The 26,692-nt window shown below is 36.0% G+C and overlaps 1 long non-coding RNA gene across 2 annotated transcripts; it reads left to right on the top strand.

Annotated features, from left to right (window-relative positions):
* Positions 1-1,138: 1,138 nt before the first annotated feature.
* Positions 1,139-7,288, top strand: LOC132063147 (uncharacterized). 2 transcript variants are annotated; one of them, XR_009416343.1, is made up of 6 exons: positions 1,139-1,512; positions 1,938-1,998; positions 4,733-4,827; positions 5,774-6,307; positions 6,510-6,610; positions 7,201-7,288. It is a non-coding gene; the product is annotated as an uncharacterized LOC132063147 (long non-coding RNA). The 2 variants fall into 2 exon arrangements; XR_009416344.1 differs by lacking the exons at positions 1,139-1,512; positions 1,938-1,998 and adding an exon at positions 2,250-2,768 and having other exon boundaries at positions 5,774-6,610.
* The last annotated feature ends 19,404 nt before the right edge of the window (positions 7,289-26,692 follow it).

The raw sequence follows: 26,692 nt of genomic DNA, 5'->3' as shown, positions 1-26,692 counted from the left end.
AGATTTTTTCCTTCTACCCGACCCATGACCCACGACCCACGACCCAATTTCCTTTTAAAAAACATATGCACATCTCATACACCCAAATTCCTTTCTCTGCCTCTCTAAATCGTAAAATCCCAAATTCCTTTCTCTGCACAAGTGTATAAGACTAACACTAATAAATTTGAATAATAATCGAAGCATAGTGTTTTTTAGTTCAACAGGCACTAGAAACAAGACAAGACATCAGAAACCGGGGCGGAACTATAGGGGTGCAAGGGGGTTCAGTTGAACCCAGTTGATCAGAAAATTAGGAAAGTTACTCTGTATATATAAGGTCAATTTGTTTAGTTATGTATAAATATTAAGTTTTGAATTCCCTTAACACAATAAGAACTTCAGCTCATCGGTTGAAAGGCATAATGTTTAGCCTATTGCATGTTCGAGTCTTGCTAGAGACATTCTCTTTACCTTTTGAATCCCTTAGTCAAAAGTCGTCGTTCCGCCTCTGATGAGAAATAAAGAAATCAATGGCCATTAGCCGCCTTGTTTCTCTCCAATCTTCAGTATTATATAATACACTGTTTTAGTTAAGCCTGCTTAGACCAAACAACTGAATATAGCAACAGTCCTAGATCTACTTATCCTTTCAACTCCATGCGATGTGCAGAGAAAAGAATTTGGGTGTATGCGATGTGTAGATGTTCTAACGCTTTAGAGAGGCAGAGAAAGGAATTTGGCGTCTGAGATGTGCATATTTAAAAAAAAAAAAGCGAATTGGGTCGTGGGTCATGGGTCATGAGTCGAGTCGAAGGAAAATATCTGATGGGGAGGGTATTTTTAGGCCAATAGATGGATGAAAGGTATTTTTAAATCATTTGGGATGGTTCAAGAGCATTTTTGGACCTTTTTCGATATTTTTAAGAGTAAAGGAAAACTCGTCCGAGCTCATATACTGGCATATTTAATTTTACTGTAAACAAAACTCATCATACACAAAGAAATAGCACTAATATGTTGATATTTAACTATATAATAAGTGAAGTTCATTTTATTTAAACTATTAATAAGGGAAGGTTGCTTGTACGATGAAGGGTATATGAGTAATTTAAGCTATAAAGAAGAGTGAGTCATTCGTCCTACCAGATGTCCGACTGTAGATGCCACGTGGGTTTTGTTTTGACCCACCCAAGCAATGATTCTCAGTTCTTTGCCTTCTCTCTTCCTTCGACTTCTTATGTTTCTCTCTTCATGGTTTTTTTTTTTTTTTTTTTTGGCTCAGTTTTTGAGTTGTTCTTCCTCTTCTTTTTACTTTCTGATAAGTTTTCTGTTATTGCGTAGCTCTTTGTTCTGGTCTTTTAATTTTTGGGATCTTCTTGTGATGGATATTGATGGGTCTTATGTAGCTACTATAATCTTGAAATTAATTGGAGTATCAATCAATTGAGTCTATTTAGCTTTTACACGCGCAATACTGAAATTTTGAAAAGAGGAAATGGAAACAAAAAGTCAAGCCACACACTCCAAAAGGTTAAACATAACTTCTTTTCGGTGGAGTCCAGCATAAAAGCACAAACTTTTGAATTAATTTGGTAACTTTTCGATTTCTCGCTATTAAAAAACAGCAATGTATGTATTTCAAATAAACTTTTAGACATCTTGAACTTTTGGGTAGTTTGTTGTTGGATTTTCCACATGCATGCTCATAATTTTGTGATTTTTCTCAAAGTCAATCAAGTTTACTTACATCACCACATTATTCTTGAATGAGGGTTCTCTTCCCTTTTTCCTGAATTATTATTTTGTTATTTTTTATGAGATTTCGGTAAGCCATATAGTTTGTCAAAAATTTGATGTTTCTTAGATGAACTTGAGTTGAACTTTTCTTGAAGATTAAGCTGAGCTGATTTTTCAAGGAATATTGATTCTAACGAACATTTTTTTTTATTTTTCAGGTTTTTGAAAGTGGAAGTTGCTCAAGGATGCAAAAGGGGACGCTGCTTCGATTTTAAGAGGGTAATTTCTGCACCTTTTTTTTTTTTTGTTATAATGTTATATGATTAGTCGTAATGATAAATGGTTGTGCTTTATATTTCATGTTAGACTGTATAGATGTGTGTACTTAAGTCATAAATGGGATCACATGTGATTTATATTTCATGTTATATTGTATAGATGCGTGTATTAAGGCATAAATGGGATCAAACGGGTATGTTGTTGTTATTGTTGTATTTCTTATGAGTTAATGTGGAGAAGGACTTCGGGATAGGAGGAGGAAAATCTCCTAGACTTGTTATGAGGAAAAGGGATTCTTTTCCTTTAATGGTTTCCTGCCATACTGACTTATTTTTCAAGCTACCTTTGAGGAAAATTCTATCGATTTCCTTGTCATTGAACTTAAAACAAGCTCCAAAATATTTATTATGTGAAAAGAAGAATCATAGGTACTTTTAACTTAATAAATGATGAGAAAAGTGTAGGAAAAATAATCATAGAAGGTTGATGCATGGTTGAGAAGTGCACATGTAATTCTCCTGAAAAAAGTTCCATATTTTTATATGACACATTTTGTTCTTTCTTTCCTTTAAACAATTGATTTGCTATATATCCAATTCTATGTTCAATTTGTTTAGTTGGCTGATGTGAACTGGCCAGCGAGCAATTACTATTTCGGAAAGGTAGAAATCCAGAAATCATGCAATCAAAGAATACAAAATGAGATCAAGATCAGCCATGTTAGTTCAAGAGCTGATGGATGGCATTATGGAGACAAAAGCTTTCAAATGGTAAGCTCTTCCAGAAGTTTTATATGCTCTTTTAATATGATTGAGTTTCTATTGGACTTGTGATATTTCAGGAGATCATTCAAACACAACTTTGATGCTTTGTGGTAGGAGATTATGAGCAAACTTGAAAGAAGATTGTTTTCTGGTAAGCTTTGGAAAAAGTACAGAGGTTGTTGAGGCATTTTTCCTAGGGGGTAGCTAGGTAGTTTCTCATTTGGAATTTTTTAGAATTTGATGTTCCACATGATAGATATCAAACATCAATATGAATTGGATCTTCTGTTTCTAGATACCAAGAGAGTTCAAAATGTTGAGGAAAAGGTATGTAAATTTTTATGGATGTTTGAGCGCGTCTGGATTTTATGTAGTGCCTAAATTAAAGATCATGCCGATGCAACTAAACTTGAAATGTTCCGTGACTCCAAACCAGTGGCAACACACGATCGTTTGGTACTAATGGCAAGAGTCATTTGATTGAGATACATACATACATATATAGAATGTGAGTTCAGTTTTCCCAAGATCAGAAGATATATTCTATATTTATAATATATATCTTATGTTCAAGAAGGAGCCATAGGAAGTTGTCTTACCTGTAACATGTTGTCTTACCTATAACATGCCTGCACACACAGGTGCATTAAGGGAATATGGAAGAGTTCTTGTGAAGCGCCATGAAGCGTCTCAAGCAGTGTATAAACATAAATGTGAAACTTTTAAAACTAGTATGTGCTAAAAACGGTAAAAAAAAAAAAAGAAAAAAAAAAGACATAGATCTGCTCCTCTTTCTATCTCCTTGGGCAATTTTTACTTAATTTTTTCCTTAGATGAGACCAAAATTTTGGATGAAATGTTGTTGAACATATGATTGAAATAAAATAAATATAGTTGGGTGCACTTAGCTTTCAGATGGATGGAAGAGTAGAGATGAAAACTTCAGTCTTTATGAATTCTATTGGCATAGCTTTCGCTATGCATTAAAAACATTAGGGAATAAAAACGTTTACACTACCTTTGAATTTAAATATGAATCCACCCCTTTTCTTAAGACGCACAACCTCACGTGGCATGATGAAGTCACTTGAGTACTCATCTAGGAAAGAAAGAATTCAAATGTAAAGCAGAGAAGGGATAACTTAGAGTTCTATCTTTATTCCCTCTAATTAGAAAAAATGGTGCCCATTAACTCTTCTGGAAGCTTGTGATGACCAGTCTTTTTATGTGCAGGGCTAGACCCTATAAGGTATGGGTTCACGTGAACCCAATTGGTTTTCTTAATATTTTGTATTTGTATTAAGAAACTTATAAAATATTTATAAATATTTGACTGTGAACCAATTCTCTTATTATATGTTAATTTGAGGTCATTATAGGAACTCATAAACTTAACTTTTCGGATATGCCTTTGTTTATGAGTCCCTAAAGTTTTCTTTTTAGTTCCCTTATTCTAATTATTGTAAGGCACACATTTACTTCCCTTCCCTAGGGTGGAGCTCTTTCTAATTTTTCCAGTGTTGTAAATTTTTTGTATTTGCTTTTGCATATGGTGCAAGGAACAAGGGGCAAGAAAGTATTAAGTAATTAATTTTTGACAAGGCATTTCATGTGCTATTAACAGCTTCCAATGCTCATAACTACTTTTGTCTTTTGAATATATTGATTCCTGCTTATGAATATATACTTTCTTAGAACCTTTAGGGAGTTCATTTCAGTACAACTGTGCCTTTGCATGGTTCAATATGTCACCTTGCTAGATGATTTCTGTACTTGTGATAATCAACATGGAAGAGAGTTGATGTTGAAGAGATTGTAGTTTATATCATATGTTACTTTATTCGGGTTTCTACACTTTGTACTTCTAAGTTTTCTATATGCTTTAACTTAATCAATCCAAAATGTGTTATCTTTCCCTCTATGCAGTGTATTTACAAATCTCATCTATTGATTTTTATTTGACATCTCAGGAGACTTAAAAATGATTGGACAATGCATTATCAATATGTCCAATGTTGAGTATATCAAACTACTGCACCTTTTGCTACAGTCTGACGGTTAACAGGTAAATTGTAACTGGCTTAAGTTTATTTGTTTATTTGTTTTCGTTTACATTATTTCGGGAGCGGGTGTGGAACTGTTTCTTTGTGTATTATGCTGTTATACAAAACTTCATATGGATTGAACATCTGTATTTTTTACTGTCTATGTTATAACATTTATTATTCATGAACAAAATTTAGTAGTTTAGTAGGGAGAGCTTTTCTCTGTACAACAATTAGTGTCACTCCACTTTGATATGTAAACAAGGGATCTCCTCCTGGATGGAACTATTTTACGCCCACTCCCGTAGATGGTATAAAAGAATTCCAGCCCACTGTATCTTAACTATTCTGCTTTTCCTCAGTTGACTAACGTAATTAAAGGACACGTGTCATCTATGTGAGCTCCGATGAAGCTCTAAATATAAGATCTAAATCTCTAGCTTGTAATACAGGATTTAATCCTTCTCCGAACCTTTTTTGCCATCATGTTTGTCTTTGCTTATTGCTTGGTGCCCCATTCTTTAAAAATGTCTTGGGTATCTAATACCTTGCCTAGTATTCTTGAATTTTTCAAGTTAGTGTCATTGTCCCACTGCTGACCTCACTATATTCCACTACGCTAAAGCTCCCAATCCTGTCTATAGCCTTCCATATATGCTTGTATTATTATCAGACCTACTATGCATTTAATTTGAAGTAGTGAATAAGAACAAATGAGAGCCTTAGAACCCTATTAGATCAACATAAACCTCTGAAGTAAGAATGAACCTGTTAACGTGTATTTTTGAGCATCTAAGTTTTTGAAACAAATCCAGAATATAATTTTACTTGATGCAAAAGGATGCCAATGTGATGCATTAGCAGCACTTAAATCTCAGAGCCTATAAGCCTGACCTGTTAATCCTGAAATTTTTTGGGTCATGATATGTTTCTCGAAGATTAACATTTCTATCTCTTTTTCCCCAGATGATATACAACAAGGTCTTTGGAATGATCAACTTTTACGAGGATGCATCTTCTTTTTGTCTTTCTCATCAGTGGAAGCAAGCTAAAGAATGTGTTTTGTTACAAATACATATTGTATGACTTTGTTCCTCAAATAAATGTACACCATATGAAATTATATTGTTAATCTTTTACCAGCTTGATATCATTACATGATTTTAGTAATACTGATGTCAGGCATATGCCCGTGCACACGGGCTATCTAGTCTAGTATAACTATATAATAAGTGAAGGTTCATGAGTATGACGAAGGGCATTTTCGCAAATATGAACTTCTTTATGGCTAATTGTAGGCATAGCTTTGTGCCCTGAAAAACAAACACGTGTCCCACTAAAACTCCACCTCTTCTACACACTTCGGTTCCATTTCAATGGTATTCTCTCTCATTCATCTTCTTCACTCCTATATTTTATCATTGCAGTGCATTTCTTTCAATAGTTATTCATTTTGTAGATATCTTACGAAGGTTGCCCATTTCGCCTAATTTGTGTATGGTAAGCTTTCAGTTTGTGGGTTAATTTTTGCTATATTCTCTTCCTTTTCATTTAATTTCTTCTAGTTTCTTTTTGTTTTTATCTTTTACTTTTGGTCTTCTTTTTTGGATTTCATCCGTTGCTTTTTAATTTTGCTCACCATGGAGATGGATGTTATTTGTCTTTGCTCTGTTTTTCCAACCATGTATGTGTTAATTTACAGTGACAGGTAACAAATTTCAAGTGGTCTATGCACCTTGGTTTATGAGGATATACAAAGAGAAGTGCTCTCACCGATTCTCCAGGATTTTCAGAATTATTCAGGTGAGGATTGGTTGGGGGTTATTTCTTGTCTTGTTATATTGTTATTAGTTGATAGCTGCATGTGTGTCTTATTGTGTTCATATGTACCAATTTATTATTTAGTTTGATTCCTCCACATAAAATGTTTCCTGGTTGTATCAAATTGTTGATTTTGGAGGGTATCTTAGCTTATATAGTTTTGTTGCAAAAACTAATTAATTGAAGCAGTGCACATCAATTGTTTGTGAAAATGCATATATGAATATCTCTTGTCCACCATTTTTAGCTTTTCATCATGAGCTAAAGTCCAACATGTCCCCTAAAAAGTGATAAAGTTTGTGGTTTTAGATGAATTAAAGAGATAGGTGAATGATACTAATATAAGAAAAAGCTCAATCACCACATCTTTCACTTGCTTCGACAATTTAAATTAGCACCCCCCTTTTTAATAATGAGTTAAAAGAGCTCCACTCTATTGTCATTTATGGTGTCTTTCTTCTAGAATCAAAGCATGATATTCATTGTCCTGTGACTTTGTTGCATAATGTAACTTTTTTTTTCTTTGATTTAACTGAACATTATAAGCATGTTTTCTGCTTTTGCGCTATCAGGGAATCATTATCAAATTAATTGATATAATCTAGAAACAAAGCCAAACGTTGTTGCTTCAATCAACACTCATGATCAAGAATTCAGGTATGGCATGCCCACTCTGCAACAACTCTTTCAAAAATCTACGCTACATAATGAAGGGTCTATGTCTATTCATGTTATCCCAAGTGATTTTTGTCGATTCAAGATTGCAAGAGATTGTGATTCTCAGTCAGATTATGAAAAATCATACACAAAATAAAGGAGTTTCTTGGTTGTGAGACATTCCAGATGTTAGTCTCAGATCTTCTGTTAGGATTAGTTTTTGACAATCTTGAAGACAATTTAGTTGAAGCACAAGTAAGATAGGCCTATTTGCATTCATCTTGACATATCTCTTGTCAAGTACTACTGAGGCATTTACCAATATTTTTGCAAGAAATGTAGATACTAATGAAGGAGATTGTGGTGGAAAAAGCTCAACAACAAAGAAAAAGAAATAAATAGAACATATATCCATATGTTAACAGTGACTCTGTCATCTAGAAAAACCTCTTTATTCTCAATAAAAATGCTGTTCAGATTTAGTTAAAACAGTCGCAAGATTTGTACATTTGTTAGCTGTTCTCAAGATAGGTTTGTGCAGAAAGATACCTGAACGACGATACTCCTCATTTATCTATTGCATTGTTTTCATGCAACACTATTTCTAAGGCGTGTATCACTGTCAAAAGTGTGTGCATTAAGGATAAACTGTTTTCTTGCAACAGTACTTTCTCAATATTTTATTCTGGCTCGCGTTAAGAATTACGGGTTCTTGAATGTTAATAGTCAGTCATAACATTCTAACTTGCCTCTAATTAGTCATTTTAAAAAAATATCCGCAGGTCCAAAAAGTCTCTTGTTGTAGCTCAATGTTGACTTTTAACATACCTATTAGATGGCCATTGTGCTCATGGAATAACGGTAATCCAAATTCTTGGCTATTCTCGAAATAGGATAGTACGAAAGTATATCACAATAAATGATTGTTTTCATTTGTTAATATGATCCAGAAGACTTGTCTGTATTGGCAATTTGGCATTTGCTTTTTGATCTTCTGTTACTCTCTCACGTGTGCAAAATAGAATTTAATAGGATAGATGTAACTCATACTACTTTATTTCTGTAAGGATTAAGTTATGCGCCTTGATTGTTTGATAAGATGCTTTTTTTGTTGACTTCTTCCGGTAGAATCTCTTTAGCTGTAGTTTGATGGAAAATTTTAGTCATATATGAGCATGGTTTTTGAACACTTAACCTGCAAAATTTTCACATTCTTTGACTACCCTTTGTTTACTGTTCAATGGAGACAGATATCTATTTTGTTTTCTGTGGGTAGAAGAAAAGAAAACTCGCATAGGCATTTTCTTAAGGTTATTATGAGCTTCCTTTATTTTATAGGTCTAAGTATATAGAAGAGGGATCAATGAGTAAATCTGTTTAAGAACTCTGCTTAAGAACTGAGTAATGCCTGTGCCATAGATCTTCCCATAGCATGCTTTTAGTTCTTCTGTTGGTTTGGTAAACCAGGTAGTCATATGTAAAAAGAAGAAATTCCTCTGTAGATGTAACCAAATATATTGACAGATGCATGCAACAATCATCCTTTATCCAATGTTCTGCTTCTAATTAGTTCATTGATTCTTTCTTATTGCAAGGGAGAAAAATACTAATATATACTTAATAGATGGTTTGAAAAGTAATACTACTTATTTGTATATTGGGAAAGATACAGAAGTCATTCAATTATCTAAGTCTCTTGAGTGTTTAGTCAAGGTATGGTTCTGACTAAAAGGTTCATTAGCTGAAGAATATAAGTGAGAACCTAAAAACTGAAGTTAATCACAAAAAATTGGAATAACTATAAAAAAACAAGATGGGCCATTTAAAGACAACTCCAAGAAAGAGGTGTGATGGAGATTCATTGGATAAATATCTCATGTAGGAGATAGAAAAAGTTAAATGATGTTGTGGAGCAGTCTGCTATATTCTTGTGCCTTTATTTGCCCATGTAATACATAAGAATTTGAATCCTTCATGCAAATTATTTTGCTCCTATTTTAACTTTGCGCCCCGGGTGCATCTCAATATGCTTCTATTTATGTTGTCTGAGTATGATATTTGTCAATGTAGTCTACATATTAGTGTATATGTGCCTTCAAAAAATCCTCCAAAGGAATCAACCTTGTTGTTGATTAGGAAAAGGCCTCTCATAACTGCTTAATGACAAATTTCTCACAAAAAAAAAAAAAAAAAAGAAACACTAGTTGAAAGTAGAAGTTAAATCAGATGACGGATTTCAGAGAATATTTTCGCCTACATGTCCAGTTTAAGGAAAAATTGCAATGGAATTAAAAATGTCCGAATGACTCAAATCATGACTGGAGAGGAATGACAGAATCTATTTTCCGAATGCAAATTACTTCTAAGACAATATTTTTAGCTTGCTTAGAATCTTTTATAATTTATTGATCTTTTGTAGTCAATGCATTTGTTGTACATTCACCATGTTGTACTATTTTGTAAACCTGTAATTCAGTATATATTTTAATTGCTGATGACTTATGTTGCACGGACTCTTTAAAAATATCGTTGGGTGCGTGTCGGATACTCCAAAAGTAGTGCATTTTTGGAGAATCCGACACGGGTGCGGCAACGAAAGTGAAGAGTCCGCGCAACTTAGCTGATGACATGTTCTGATTGCTGTGAGCATTTCTCTGGTCCTTGCAATACTGCTGGTCTTTGATTTTTTTCACCGTTGCTACCTCTTTCTGTGAGGTTCTAACATAGTATTTATGTACTAATATCATTGGGCATCTCTGTACAACATATATAATTATATTTCTTTAGATGTAATTGAATTTATTGCCTGGAAGTAGTGTTCTCATAGCAGAAAAATCTGCACCTAGAGCTAGAAGCACCGTTTATTTCATGTTGTTTCCTTCTGATGGTAAGAATTTGTGATCCCTACTCCCGACAGGGTATCATTCCGGGTGCCATGGAACCTTACAGACAAGATGACTAATCAATTTCAGCTTGGGGAATGTATCACATTTTATCAATATGTAAATGGTATATATGTTAATATTCCATTAGCTTGATAAGTAGTACGTACTTGTAGCATTTTTGACAATCGAAAGTATGAAATTATTTTTGTTGAACCTTTTGGTAATCTTCAAGTCATGCAAATAACACTAAAAGTTGAAATTATTTATATAAACATGTCCCTCCCTATTAAAGTTTGGTGTCGAGTCATTACTCAGTTGATCTTCAAGTTTGAACTGAACTATCCAAGCATTTATAGATAGGCGAACTATCATCACAGTTTTGCAAAGAAGGAAACTGAGGATCAGCTTACCCCATATTAGATTGTAACACAAGCAACTATAAGGTCACCACCAAATATTTATCACCAAAATCTACACTATTCAAGTTGCACATGTCACTGTGGCGACAAATGTAATTGCCTCTAAAAACCATGTCTTTTAGTTGCGATTCTACCCATCGCCAACAGGAATCTTATTTTTAGCTGTAACTATTGGGATCGAAATATTAGGGCGTCATGTGGAAGCTTAAAATTGTAAACCTTGAACAAGACAAATTAGAAATAAAGAAAAAATGTACTAAATACGCATAATACTTTGATATGATTTGGTCAATTGACCTAATATGAGAAAACTACTACAAAAGAAAGCCTAAAACTATTGAGAGAACAATCTCCTCCTAAACAAAATTCTTTAATCTAAGGGCCTACATTGCGAATGCTATTGTTGGGATTTAAGTTGGTGTGAATGGGAAATGAAGGGAAGAAAAGAGGAAAGAGAAATGGAGGGAAAAATTGAAAATATGAGCAAAGTTCCTTTAGAAGAGTACTGTATACCACATTGGTAGTTTAAAGGGAGAGTAGTGTGCTTATATATCAAAGCACATTCTCTAAGGTGCAAGTTCTCTTGCTAAACCAAATGATTGATTGATAATTTTTTTGGACCAAATTTATTTCCATTTTCGTCATTTAATTTCCTTATCCTAATATTAATTAGTGGACGCGGAATTTATTATTTAATTAATTAATTCTCATGAAAATAAATTATATTTCAACGGTCACAACCAACCAAACGATCACCTTCTTCCCCGAAGAGGTGCCTTTGTGCCTCTTCAAATTTGGATTTAGTCAAATGATTGATTGATAATCTTTTTAGACCAAATTTATTTCCATTTTCGTCATTTAATTTTCTTATCCTAATATTAATTAATGGACGCGGAATTTATTATTTAATAAATTAATTCTCGCGAAAATAAATTATTTTCCAACAATCACAATCAACCAAATGGTCACCTTCTTCCCCGAAGAGGTGCCTTTGTGCCTCTTCAATGGCTATAATTTTTTTCCAGAGGCTTCGCCTCATTTCACTCACTTATAGAAAACTGAAAATTTCTATCTCTCCGAAAATAAAAATTTCTTTTAATCTCCTCTTAAATGCATATTTTTTCAAAGACAAAACAAGAAGTGAGTCGGTGATTACTACCGTTAGATGAGTTCACCTTTCGCAATTTTTACGGTATTGCGTAGAATTCGTTCTATCCCGAGAAGAATTAATCGAAAACTTTTGAAATTAAGAGGATTAAATTCTTTAAGGAAACATAGTTTACCGTGGGCTCGAAATTAGTTTTTTGTTCTTTTAGTTTCGGTTACAAGTTCTAATTTGATTACGTACAAACTTAAAGAATTTAAAAATTATATTTCTGTTTCATCTAATATTCTGTTCTGGTTGGAGACTAAAATCCTCAGATTTTCTACTATCGTAATCTACTCGATTTGAAGATATAAAAACTTCATCGAGATTATTACTTTGTGTGTTCGATTAGAAGAATATAAAAGCTTCATTGACATTATTACTTTGTGCGTTCTATTTATTGATTATGTTTCTGTTTTGTTGTCAAAGAGAAAAAAAAAGGTTGATATCAATAACGCCTAAGTAGTGCAAAGATTGTCGCCTTCCAGGCAATGGGTGCAATAGTTTAAGCGTTAAATAAGATGTTCTTCACTTATCGCAAAAGTTCATTACGAATGTCTTTGTCCCATGGAAACGAATTTTATTCATGGTTGAGGTAAACCACTCGATTTTCATAAAAACTACATTCTCAATGGGCTAGATGATGGTTTATATAATGTCTACAACGCTTGTAAGTCATCTAAAGAATTATGGAACGCGTTGGACAAGAAATATAAAACCTAGGATGTCAATGAAGAATTATGTTGCCTTCTTGGACTTTAAAATGGTAGATAATAAATGCGTTACGCAGTCCAGGAACTACTAGTGATTACACATGATCTCGCTTGCGAAGGAATGGTAGTCAATGGAGCTTTCCGAGTTGCGGCCTTTATTGAAAAATTGCCTCCCGTGTGGAAGGATTTTAAAACTACTTAAAGCACAAACGTAAGGAAATGACATTAGAAGATTTAATTGTCAACTTAGAATTGAGGAAGACAACGGATGCCAATGGCAAACAAGCAATAATGGGGGCAAACATCGTTGAAAAAAACAAGTTCAAAGAAAAGGAAGCGGGCTTCGAGGGAATAATGTTCCAAGCAGAAGAAATTCAAAGGAAGTTGTTACAATTGCGGCAAATTTGGACACATGGCTTCAGACTGTCGTGCTCCGAAAAATAATAAGGAGAAGAAGAAAGGTCAAGCCAATATGGCTAAAATGAATAATGAAGTGGATAATTTATGTGCCATGTTGTCAGAATGCAACTTGGTAGGTAACCCACGAGAGTGGTGGATAGACTCGGGCGCTACTCGCCACGTGTGTTCTAACAAGGAATTCTTTTCTTCTTATGATGCAGCTGGCCCCAACAAGACGATCTTCATGGCAAGTTCTGCTACTGCCAAAATCGAGCGAACAAGCAACATTGCCTTGAAGATGACATCTGGAAAGATTGTGATGCTCAAGAATGTCCTTCATGGACCAGAAATGCGGAAGAACTTAGTCTCAACTTCACTACTAGTCAAGAATGGATTTAAATGTATTTTTATTTCTAATAAGGTTGTTGTTAGTAAAAACGATATGTATGTTGGAAAGGGCTACCTCACAAAGGGCCTTTTTAAACTCAATGTAATCTCAGTTGATATGAATAAAATTTCTCCTTCATCTTATTTACTTGAGTCAAATAGTTTATGGCATGCATGTTTGGGACATGTTAATTATAAAATCTTGCGAAAAATGATTAACTTGGAAATACTTCCTATGTTTGAATGCAATAAGTCCAAATGTCAAGTATGTGTTGAATCCAAGTATGCTAAGCATCCTTATAAGTCTATTGAAAGGAATTCCAATTCTTTAGACTTAATTCATACGTGACATGAAGTCAACACCATCACGCGGTGAAAAAGTACTTTATAACTTTTATTAACGATAGCACTCGATATTGCTATGTGTATTTACTTAATAGCAAAGATGAAGCTATTAATGCATTTAAACAATACAAAAATGAAGTCCACAGACGAAGATCAAAATGATTAAGGATAGCAGAATATAAATCTCCCTTTGAAGAAATATACTTAGAATATGGAATTATTCATCAAACTACTGCCCCATACACTCCACAATCCAATGGAATTGCGGAAAGAAAGAATCGAACATTGAAGGAAATGATGAATGCCTTATTGATAAGTTATGGTTTATCGCAAAACTTGTTGGGGGGAAGCTATCCTTACAGCGAGCCGAATACTCAACCGAGTGCCCCATAGCAAAACAAAGTCCGTTCCATATGAACAATGGAAAGGTAGAAAGCCTAGCTTAAAATATTTCAAAGTGTGGGGGTGTTTAGCCAAGGTGCAAGTTCCTAAACCCAAAAGGATAAAAATTGGACCAAAAATCATTGATTGTGTTTTTATAGGATACACCACTACCGATCTATTGTTTTCCGGATAAATCAGAAAACCCCGACATTTATGTTAATACGGAATGAAATCTGATAATGCAGAATTTTTTTAGAATATTTATCCGTATAAAATAGAATGTGAGTCGTCTGGTGAATGACCTAAATGACCTCGGGAAGAAACAAAGGAAAATATGCCTAACGAAGAGAATCCAAGACGTAGCAAACGTCAAAGAACATCGATTTCCTTTGGTCCAAATTTTTTGACATTCTTAGTAGAGAATAAGCCTCAAACTTTCAAGGAAGCAATGTCTTCCTCCGAAGCGCAATATTGGAAAGAGGCAATCAATAGTGAAATAGAATCCATATTAAACAATCATACTTGGGAGTTGGTTGATCTTCTTCCGGGAAACAAATATTTAGGCTCCAAATGGATTTTCAATAAGAAAATGAAATATGATGGCACTATTGATAAATATAAGGCAAGACTCGTTGTCAAAGGATTCAGACAATGAGAAGGTCTTGATTATTTTGATACATATTCACCGGGAACGAGGATAACATCCATTCGAAAGTTGATTGATTGCTGTCACACATCCATCAAATGGACGTGAAAACAGCCTTCTTGAATGGAGATTTAGAGGAAGAAATCTATATGGATCAACCCGAAGGGTTCATAACTTCCGGAAAAGAGAAGAAGGTGTGTCGACTTGTTAAGTCACTTTATGGACTTAAGCAAGAACCCAAACAATGGCATGCGTAATTTGACCAAACAATGTTGGCAAACGGATTTAAAATTAATGAATGTGATAAATGTGTTTACGTTAAGAACGTTCCAAATCACATAGTTATTGTTTGCCTGTATGTTGATGATATGTTGATAATGAGCAAAGACATTGCTGACATAAATGCTACTAAGCGTATGCTTGCTAGCAAGTTTGATATGAAAGACTCAGGAGTTGCTGATTTAATCCTAGGAATTAAAATTCTTAGGACTCCTGAAGGTCTAGCTTTGTCTCAAACTCATTATGTAAAGAAGGTACATGAAAAATTCAAGTACTTGGAGTTTAAAATTGCAAAAACTCCGATTTACGTAAACCTTGCTCTTACAAAGAATCAAGGTCAAAGCAAGTCCCAGTTGGACTATGCTCGAGTGTTGGGAAGTTTGATGTATATGATGAATTGTACACGACCAGATATAGCTTGTACAATAAGTAAACTGAGTCGTTACACACGTAATCCTGACCAAACTCATTGGATGGCAATGAAACGAGTTTTGGGGTACTTACAATACACTCAAGACTATGCTTTGCACTATAATAAATATCTTGCGCGGTTGAAGGATATAGTAATGCAAATTGGATCACCGGATCATCTGGAAGTTAAATCCACGAGTGGATATGTTTTCACCATCGGAGGAGGAACAATATCTTGGAAATCATCCAAACAGGGCAGCATCGCTCGCTCTACAATGGAGTCTAAGTTTATAGCGTTGGATAAAGCCGGTGAGGAAGCAGAATGGCACATACATTGTGATAGTCAAGCTGCAATAGGAAGGGCTGGAAGCGTTATGTATAACAGGAAATCTCATCACATACGACGAAGACATAACTCCGTTAGACAATTACTCTCTAGTGGAATTATCACAATTAACTATGTAAAGTCAAAGGATAATGTGTTGGATCCACTTACGAAAGGCGTAACTAGAGAGGTGGTTGGTAAATCATCAAAGGGAATGAGATTATGGCCAAGAACAAGTCATAATAATTGTCACACCCTAACTTGACAGGGCATGATGGGCACCCGACCCTCACTTAGGGCCGAGCGGACCCGCTGACTCTCGTGATACTCATATTCATACTGGACTCTTAAATCATGAAATGAGTGCGTAATGAAAGCTTCTCAAAGGACAACATGCTTATCGTCTTTCTCAAATCAAGTAAAATCTGTAAACATATGAAATCTGCAATATAAGGCATAATGATACATCGGCTTACAGAGCCGCTTACAAGACTGACTTGTTACATACATGACTCTGTCTGCAAAGTCTCTAACATAAGACAAGATATCATAACATAAATACTCTGACTCGGCAGCACTCCGGAAGAAAATGGAGCTCGCCAATCCAGCTGGAACATCTTCTACTCATCTGTATACACCTGCGTGGCATGAAACGCAGCCCCCGAAGAAAGTGGGTCGATTTGAATATGTACTGAGCATGTAAAGCATGAAATACAGTAAACTGAATCATACTGAAATAAGGAGTATAGAAAATTAGCACAGTAACCAGAAACTCATAAGGCTTGCCTTTGAAACATAAATCATGCATGTCAATATCATGTAGTACATATGCATATACATAACGTGTCCCGGCCCTCTAGTGAGGGACTCGGTAGTAAGATCATATCACCATCATACAAATACATATAACGTGTCCCGCCCTACAGCCGAGGACTCGGTGACACAGGTCCCCGGCCCTACAATAATGAGGGACTCGGTGAATGGCGTGTCCGGCCCTCTAACGAGGACTCGGTGGAGGAGATCTGTCTCCATCATGTGTACATCATACTCGGCCCATCCGTGGCCGGCGCCATCATCACATCATATATATATATATAGCGTGTCCCGCCCTACGGTGGGGGACTCGGTGAATAATACGATGAGTTGTGCACGAAAACATGTCCCGGCCCGGACTCGGTGAAAGATGTAGCGACCACACGCACGAGCAGAGTAGTAAGTAACCACATACACATAAATCATCATTACAGACTCAATAGATAAGTAAGTAATCAAAGCTCGAAAGTTAAAACGATAAACATGTTAAGTTCTTTCAAAAAGTCGTTATGACTATACAAAGGGAAAATCTCGGGGACCACGGATATGCATCAAACCAATCCGGGCCCGCCCATGAAAGTTCAAGACGTTATTCGTTATAGAATCCTCTACGAACGTTTCGAAGCGATCCGAGCCCGCCTATGAAAGTTACGGTCGTTCGTAGTTACAGAATCTTTTAAGAACAAAATCTCTTTATGCAACATTTGAAATCCAATCATACAAAAGACACAAGGATCATGGCTCGACTATATTAAAAATGCTAACATCAAGAAGTGAATAAGAATCGTAGACATGCTCGGATCATAAGAGTAGAGTTACCTCGAGGCTCGTATCATAGCTTACTTACAACTAAGACATGCCAAAAGAAAGAAAGGTTAGGCTTTACATACCTCGTCCGCTCGTAAGTTAATCCAAATTTAAGTCTTGGGGCTTCCCAAGATCTACAATAACGTCATTAAATACTAACATTAGCTATAGGCACTTAAGAATTTAATTCCAAGCTACCACTTATCTACAGAAATTCGGGCAGCATTTCCCCTATAAATTCGACATCCCCGAGAATTCAACTCGGCTAAATCTTCAACAACAATACCAACAACCACATCAACGACATCAATAATCAATTCAAAACGCATTATAACGCTAGTAACTCTTTTCTACATAATTCGACAACATTCCATTTATATTCAATTCAACTACATACATTCAAGCCAACATCAACGCTCACACGTTCAAGTACTAATCCGAGACTATTCAAACAAGATTCAAGAACATTTCAAACAATCCGCACAATATTCGAAGCAACCCAATCAATATACTACTTCACCCGAAACCTCCCCAAATTCAATAAGACAACAACAAAACATTTCTTTCTTCAAAATCCATCGACCACACCGACAATTCACACGTTGACAACATCATTTTCATAAATACAAGAAACTATATTTAATTCACATTAGCTTCCAAACAGCCCACAACGATTTTAACTTCAACTTGAATCACTAAATCTTCATGGCACCATAGAACCCACAACACAACAATTCAAAAATACTAAATAAAATTAGTTCATCACTCTTACACCATACCACATATACACGGCCAAGCACCAACACACACGGCTCAACTTCAACATACATGATTTCATGAATTTCATTCATTTCTACATACTACAACATACACAAACCCTCCATAACATATAAAAAGGAAGATTGAACCTTACCTTCTTCACTTAGTTCTTCAACTTGGCTAGAGTTGTGCCTTGAACTAATAGTTGTTCTTGCTACTCCCACGACTACTCCACGTTGTTATACACCTTCTAAGGAGTTGAAATGCTTGAAGAAAATATTTTTTTGATCACTATTCATGGTCTTCAATTCTTGCTCACCATGGCCGAATGGCCCTTCCTCTTTCTTTCTCCAAACTTCTCCAAGCTTCTAAGTTGATAAATGATGAATATTAGTCTTGCTTAGTCATCTAATATCTATATATACATAGCCCCCTACAAATACAAAGTGAACACAGGTACCCCTCATAGTTGGAACTAGTCAAATTTGTCCAACCCGGGGGGGAGGGGGTGAGGACCCCACATCACACGGCCACTTATGGCCCTTTTCATGAAATTACCAACTTTCCATAATTAACTTTTTACCCCAAATTTTTCTTAATATTCCATGCCAATAAAATTATAAGCAACTTGTGCCTTAAAATAAAACCGGAGGTTAAAGTCTCTACCTCGTATTCCGGGATAGTCTTGTCCTTAACTTATTGCAACTAGCTTAAAATATTCCAGTGCACAAAATACGGGATATAACATCCTTCCCCCCTTTAGAACATTCGTCCTCGAATGTTAAACTAGTCTCACGGGGTCTTACGAGCACTTCGGGGAAGGTTTCTTTTGTAGTAGCTATTACATGCAGTTTATTCATCAGCCCACATAACCAATCATGTTTCTTCTTCATCTCTTCTTCAGCTTCTCAAGCCATCTCCTTCCTGTTATTATTCCGCCACAGTACCTTAACAAAAGCCACGTCTTTAGTACGCAACCTTCTTACTTTACGAACAATGCAATAAGGTCCAATACATCTCGGGTTAAACTTCCCCTTCTTGTCGGATCTCATTACACCTTCCATAGGTGATATTTTCCAGCATACCCACTCGCCAATCTGGAATCCTAAGTGTCGACGCTGATTGTTGTCACATGATTTCTGTCGTCCTTAAGCCACTAATAGCCGTCTCTTGCTTTAACTATTATCAGCTGGTATAATTCTGAAAGAATCTGTCGTATAAATTCACTCGCTTTTAGTAACCAGCTAGCTCTGACCATCTTACTTAAATCATCTTATAACCTCCCTTTACTCAACTTGTAATATTCTAGGCAAATTACCTCGTGTCCTTTCTTTATCTTTAATTCAAACTCTTCTATTGTCCCTTTGCTCAGATCTTGCTCTCAACTCTCTCTGGTCACACATTATGTTGCAATCCTCTCCAGAATATGGGAAGGTGCTCAAATTAGCCCAAAAATGCCTTAGCGTGGCTTCGCTAATCCTTATGTTTTACTTTGTCTTCGCCTCTCTTTTTTACAACCGGTATCGGAATAAATCTTTGGTTCAACCATAGCCATGTCCACGTTTGTCCTCGTGATCGATTCTATCTTGGTAATTTAGCTTAAACCATCTTTACATCTTTCCTTAATGCACCCAGAATATTATCACCGTATTGTTATTACTGAATCCAAACTTTTCTCATTAAGCATTCGCTTGGTCTCATCCCTAGCATATAGATGTTCATAGGTAACATAACTACTCTTGTACAACCTGTATAGAGTATATCCCATCGAGTCACCTCTTTCTTTTTCTGGTTCACTTTGCTCCACATATTCCTTCTGTCCTAACATTCGCTTGTAGCCTAACCGGTCATTCTCTTTTCCCTTCCTTTACTCACTCCTTTAATGTTCCCACTTCCTACCACAGGAGGTTTTCTATTTTTCTCCCTTACTACTCATAGGTCACAGTATCATTAGCGGACAACCCTATTGCCCACATCTTAGCCTCTAATTCAGCATAGCAGTGTTACCTTTCACAATGTCTCTGCAAGTTACTCGTTATTGTTCTCTTGTCGTATTCTCCTTTAAGCCTCCCCTTTCTAATGTCATACCATTCAAGACCTCCACAATTAATTCTCAGCACTATCTTAATTACTATCCTAGCTTCTACCCTTTTTGCTGGTTTTTGAATCTTACTAACTTGTCTCGATCTTGCACTTACATCTCTCGCACCCGCTTCCCCCCTTTAGGGGTGTACCTCTACTATTGCCCAATTATACTTTACCCTATGTCCACATTTTCCAACCTCAATTAGGCGGCACTTTTATTCCGACATTCCGATCCCCTTACCGTTCATCTACTCACTTTCTTCCCTTTCCAAATATCATTGTGTTAGTACTTCCCAAGCTTAACTTGTAGTGAAAACAGCATCAGCTTGCCTTGTGACATTTGTGCCATTTATTTTTCTTTTCACACGAACTTCGTTACCAATCCGATTAATGCCTTCCATATACCGCCACATTGGTTGCCGGAATACACATATCCTGGCGATATAGCCATGTACGGGATATCATGTGCATACCTATATAGACATAATTACTACTGTCTTGCTTACAAAATATTTCCAACCAATATTCAAACTCACCCTAATTCTCGAGCTGTGATGCACCTTCTCTCTCTTCACTGATTCAGTCTGCCTCGTCTTATGTGACCTCTTAAGGTTTCCGCCCACTCTGTATACGCTAATTTTCCTTAGATTACTCTAGCTTCCCCTTTGGTTCCCCTGTGTCTGACTTTATAGAACTTTTAGTACACTTCCCAGGGGGTCACCCATCCTAAAATTTCTCTCACTCCAGCACGCTTAACTTTGGAACTCTGATGAAATACGATGCTCTAATGCTAGTATGATAGCGTCCGCCTCACCGCATGACCTTTATCACATAATCTGGAGTAAGTTGAAGTCTTAACAGATTTCGAAACGTTCTCATAACACATCTCCCCTCCGAATTAGGAAGGGTCTCTTACTCCTCTCGACCCATAATTACTATTTTAGCCCTTTTCAATCCTCAATCACTTTTCACCTACGGATACGACTACTTTCCGTCCCGGACTTCCGTTCCCTAAATGCAGAACACACCTTGATTGCCGTTAAGTATTTCTAAATACTGTTATCGTCCATTTGTCACACCCTAACTTCGACAGGGCATGATGGGCACCCGACCCTCACTTAGGCCGAGCGGACCCGCCGACTCTCGATACTCATATTAGAATGCTCTTAAATCATGAAATGAGTGCGTAATGAAAGCTTCTCAAAGGACAACATGTTTATCGTCTTTTCAAATCAAGTAAAATCTGTAAAACATATGAAATCTCGCAATATAAGGCATACGGATACATCGCTACGTAGCCGCTTACAAGACCGACTTGTTACACAGCATGACTCGTCTCGCAAAGTCTCTAACATAAGACAAGATATCATAACATAAATACTCGACTCGGCAAAGACTCCGGAAGAAAATGGAGACTCGCCAATCCGACCGGAACATCTTCTACTCATCCGTATACACCGCGTGGCATGAAACGCAGCCCCCGAAGAAAGGGGGTGTCACGGAATACGTACTAAGTATATAAAGCATGAAATACAAGAAACCGAATCATACCGAAACAAGAGTATAGAAAATTAAAGACAAGAACTTAAACTCATAAGGCTTGCCTTTCGAAACATAAGTCATGCATGTCAATATCATGTAGTACATATGCATATACATAACGTGTCCCGGCCCTCTAGTGAGGGACTCGGTAGTAAGATCATATCACCATCATATAAATACATATAACGTGTCCCGGCCCTCTAGTGAGGGACTCGGTGAATAGCGTGTCCCGGCCCTCTAATGAGGGACTCGGTGAATGCGTGTCCCCGCCCTCTAACCAGGGGACTCGGTGAATGCGTGTCCCGCCCTCTAACAACAGGACTCGGTGAATAGCGTGTCCCGCCTAACGAGGGACTCGGTGGAGAGATCTGTCTCCATCATGTGTACATCATCATACTGCCCATCCTGGCCGGCGCCATCATCACATCATCATATATATATATAGCGTGTCCCGGCCTCTAGTGAGGGACTCGGTAGAATCCTGATGAGAGTTGTGCACGAAAACATGTCCCGGCCCGGACTGGCGAAAGATGTAGCGACCACACGCACGGCGAGCAGTAGTAAGTAACCACATACACATAAATCATCATTACGGACTCAATGATAAGTAAGTAATCAAAGCTCGAAAGTTAAAACGATAAACATGTTAAGTTCTTTCAAAAAGTCGTTATGACTATACAAAGGGAAAATCTCGGGACCACGGATACGCATCAAACCAATCCGGGCCGCCCATGAAAGTTCAAGACGTTATTCGTTATAATCCTCTACGAACGTTTCGAAGCGATCCGAGCCCGCCTATGAAAGTTACGGTCGTTCGTAGTTACGTAGATCTTTTTAAGAACAAAATCTCTTTATGCAACATTTGAAATCCAATCATACAAAAGACACAAGGATCATGGCTCGACTATATTAAAAATGCTAACATCAAGAAGTGAATAAGAATTGTAGACATGCTCGGATCATAAGAGTAGAGTTACCTCGAGGCTGTACTATAGCTTACTTACAACTAAGACATGCCAAAAGAAAGAAAGGTTAGGCTTTACATACCTCGTCCGCTTCGTAAGTTAATCCAAATTTAAGTCTTGGGCTTCCCAAGATCTACAATAACGTCATTAAATACTAACATTAGCTATAGGCACTTAAGAATTTAATTCCAAGCTACCACTTATCTACAGAAATTCGGGCAGCATTTCCCCTATAAATTCGACATCCCCGAGAATTCAACTCGGCCAAATCTTCAACAACAATACCAACAACCACATCAACGACATCAATAATCAATTCAAAACGCATTATAACGCTAGTAACTCTTTTCTACATAATTCGACAACATTCCATTTATATTCAATTCAACTACATACATTCAAGCCAACATCAACGCTCACACGTTCAAGTACTAATCCGAGACCATTCAAACAAGATTCAAGAACATTTCAAACAATCCGCACAATATTCAAGCAACCCAATCAATATACTACTTCACCCGAAACCTCCCCAAATTCAATAAGACAACAACAAAAACATTTCTTTTCTTCAAAATCCATCGACCACACCGACAATTCACACGTTGACAACATCATTTTCATAAATACAAGAAACTATATTTAATTCACATTAGCTTCCAAACAGCCCACACACGATTTTAACTTCAACTTGAATCACTAAATCTTCATGGCACCATAGAACCTGTTATACCCCATTTAAACGGGTTAAATTTGAGTACAACATATTGGAGATTCCTATTTTTGCTTATTTTAAGGAGTCGCCACCTAATTAATTTTACGGTGAATTAGGGCACCTATTTTATTAACTAAGGTAAAGCCTAACTAAACCTCCGTTAATGGTCTGCTTAATCTTAATTCTAGGTAAGGGTTCTAGTTATCCTAAAGGGAAGGGATTAGGCATCCTTTAGAATCCGTTAACTACGGTTATCCGGTCAAACTTAGGTTAATTAATTAAAGTTAAATAAGATGCTTAAATTTAAGAAAATAACTTATAATATTACTAAAGTTTAAAGGAAAATATAGTAAAGCTATTTAAAATAAGACTTAGAAGTATATAAAAAAATGTGCTATTTTTAATCAAGACTTGGAGGATGATATAAAGAGATTAAAAAAATAATGCAATAAGAAGCTTGAAAAATATAAATTAGCCAAGACATAAAATTATATTATATGTAGAAAATCTAGACTTGATATAAAGAGATTAAGAATAATGCAAATGAAGCTTTAAAATTCTATTGATTAGATTGCTTTGTCTAATCTAAACCTTTTCCCTTTTTATAAATAGAATGCAAAGGGTGATGAATTTTCTTTCTATTTCCCTAACTTTATTTAACTAAGTTTGTATAAAATATATTTAGTTGGATGGATTTTGAAAGAAACAACGTTTATAAAATATACTTAGTATTATCTCCATATTAACGATGGTTCGAAATCTTTAAGATAGTCGATATGAATTATGATGCTCTATAACTTAAATATATCACTAAATATAACATAAAACAAGAAGGAAACTTATGAAATTAATTATTGGTTTTCTACCTATTATTAAGACTAAGCCCCACTAATTTTGCTAAAATTTATTCTAACTAAGGAAATAAGCAAAGTAAAGTATTAGTTGCACCAATACAAATCAAATGCATAAAAAAAAAATGAAATAAAAGAGGCAAATAATATCGGATGGGCTCAGCCCATTTAGTATTGCTGATTCCGCTGCTATTGGGCTGTTAGCCCAGAATGTTTCCATTTTTTTTGCTCGGACTGGGCTGGACACGAAAATGTTAGGTTGGGCTTAGGCCCAGTGAAAATTCAACAAATGTGTCATGTAGGTCGGACCTAAAATGATTCAGCAAGACTATGTTGGGCTTTCAGCCCAACTCCGAATGCGGGAGAAGAACGAGTCGCTCGGACTCGTATGCGATAGTCATGCACAAAAAGAAAGATAAGGATTAGTATCTAATCAATGAAAAGCCAAATATATAAAATGTAAAACTTAAAACAATTCAATAGATTATGTACATATATTGTATATTCAAGTATATCTCATGTATACACATTCATAGGGATATATAGAAGATTAATATTGGAAAGCTTTCGCCCCCGTCTTCCCGATGTTGCACAAGTTCCAAGGATTTCATGAATCCCGTGCATGACTAACTGCACCGGGAGGGTTTAAGCTTGATCCATAATGACCAATCTAACCTCCCTATTAACGTGCTTCAGTTGAGTATACCAGCAATATACGCGATATATACAGAATCTAACATGGTATATTTATAATGTAAGCATATAAAGAAACCCTTAACAGATGCGGCAACACAATATACTCACAGAATTGGAGTCTATTTCCTGGACTAATTAACGCACTAAATTTATATCATATCAAAGTCATACTAAAATTCAAAGGGTTATTTTACATGTAGCATACATAGACTCGTGCTTATTTAAAACTCAGAGGGTCCACGTACTTAAACTCAACAATCATGTACAAGACCTTAAACTAATTCAGAGATACAGTCTTGTATAAAAGGACAGTTACCCAGACACAAACATTAGGCAGCATTAACTGAATGTGTAAAAACAAGTATAAAACAAAATCTTTAAACCTTTTAACACATAAACGTGCATATTAAATGATTTGCTCCTATATGGTCACTGAATAGGCATGACTTCACATAAGAGACTAGCGAATAGAAACATTTCTAGATTTAAACAAACACTTCTGGTGAATGTGCATTGAGCCGATTCATGTGATACTTTTGAGGGACAACAACTATATGCAGAGGTGAGTAAAACAGGTCCAAATTTAACAAAGTGAACATTTTGACATGCAACTAACATTTTAACATCAATCAGTCAGTAATGAGCCTTATTGCCCCTATAAAACTCACTCGGAGATGCTATGTGTATGCAGAATGCTAGAATTGAACTTAAAGTCCTCTTTAACCCCATTATAAACATTTGACACCTATCTTTAGTCAAATGAAATCATGCAAGCTCATACTAATAGCATAATCATCCTTATTTAGTTCACGAATCAAACAGGGGCTTTACAGGAAACATACTAGGCCAAATGGTCTAACTGATTTTTCTTAACACCATAAACCACACCGTTCTTGGTCATTTTCAAGTTTGTTTTTAGACAATATTCAAGCTAAACAAGAGCTGTTGGCATGCTAACGAGGGAGAAATTGATTTAACTTATACTCAGTTGGGACGGGAACCATACTGGACTAAAACAAGATCACAAGCTGATAAGAACAAAACAAGATTAACATAATTTTAAGACTGATTAGTGCACATAAACCTAATAAACAGGGATTAGGTTGGATTATGAAATGCCATCATACCAAAATCACGCTTAACTGACGAGGCAGAAAAACAAGCTAAATAAATACATACGACGTATAAATGATTAACTAAACTAACAGGCAGTTACACTAACGCTACTACTGACTAACAACAATAAAAGAAAAACAGGACATTACTGAAGAGGCTTATACAGGCGAATAACTAAACTGATCTAACTAAGCATGTATGAACGGTTAAACTAAATATGAACACGCTAATATCTATTAACGCATAGCTAAACTAAGCTAACAAGCACTCAAACAAACCAGAAATTAAGGAAAATAGTTTAAAGGAAGAACAATCACCTTTTCCAAGTGCAAATAATCGCAAGCCGGTCTCTATATACACTCGAACGCGACAAAACCGATTTGCAGAAGAAATCTTGATGTTTTCGAGGATTCAAGGCAGCTAACAAAAAGCTACTATTTTTTTAGAGAGAAAATTTGTGCGGCCCCCTGGAACCCCTTTCAACGACTCCCCTAAACGATTATTTATAGCCCAAAGTCTAGGGTTTGCCAGGGGTTTTAAAAATTGAGCGGGATTTCAAGTCAACTCTCCGTTCAAAATACGAAAACGTTAGAATCCTTTCCCCATCAGAGAACCCAGATGAAAAAGACAACAAACAATTAAAATCTTGTACCCGAAAATGACAGGCATCTGATAAAGAAACAATTTTTGTTCACAAATCGACGAAACCCATTAAATGGTT

The sequence above is a fragment of the Lycium ferocissimum genome, chromosome 7 (genome assembly GCF_029784015.1).
Source record: "Lycium ferocissimum isolate CSIRO_LF1 chromosome 7, AGI_CSIRO_Lferr_CH_V1, whole genome shotgun sequence".
In the NCBI taxonomy this organism is placed as follows: domain Eukaryota; kingdom Viridiplantae; phylum Streptophyta; class Magnoliopsida; order Solanales; family Solanaceae; genus Lycium; species Lycium ferocissimum.
Note: the sequence above shows the minus strand (reverse complement) of the source record. Positions and strands in the feature narration are given on the sequence as shown.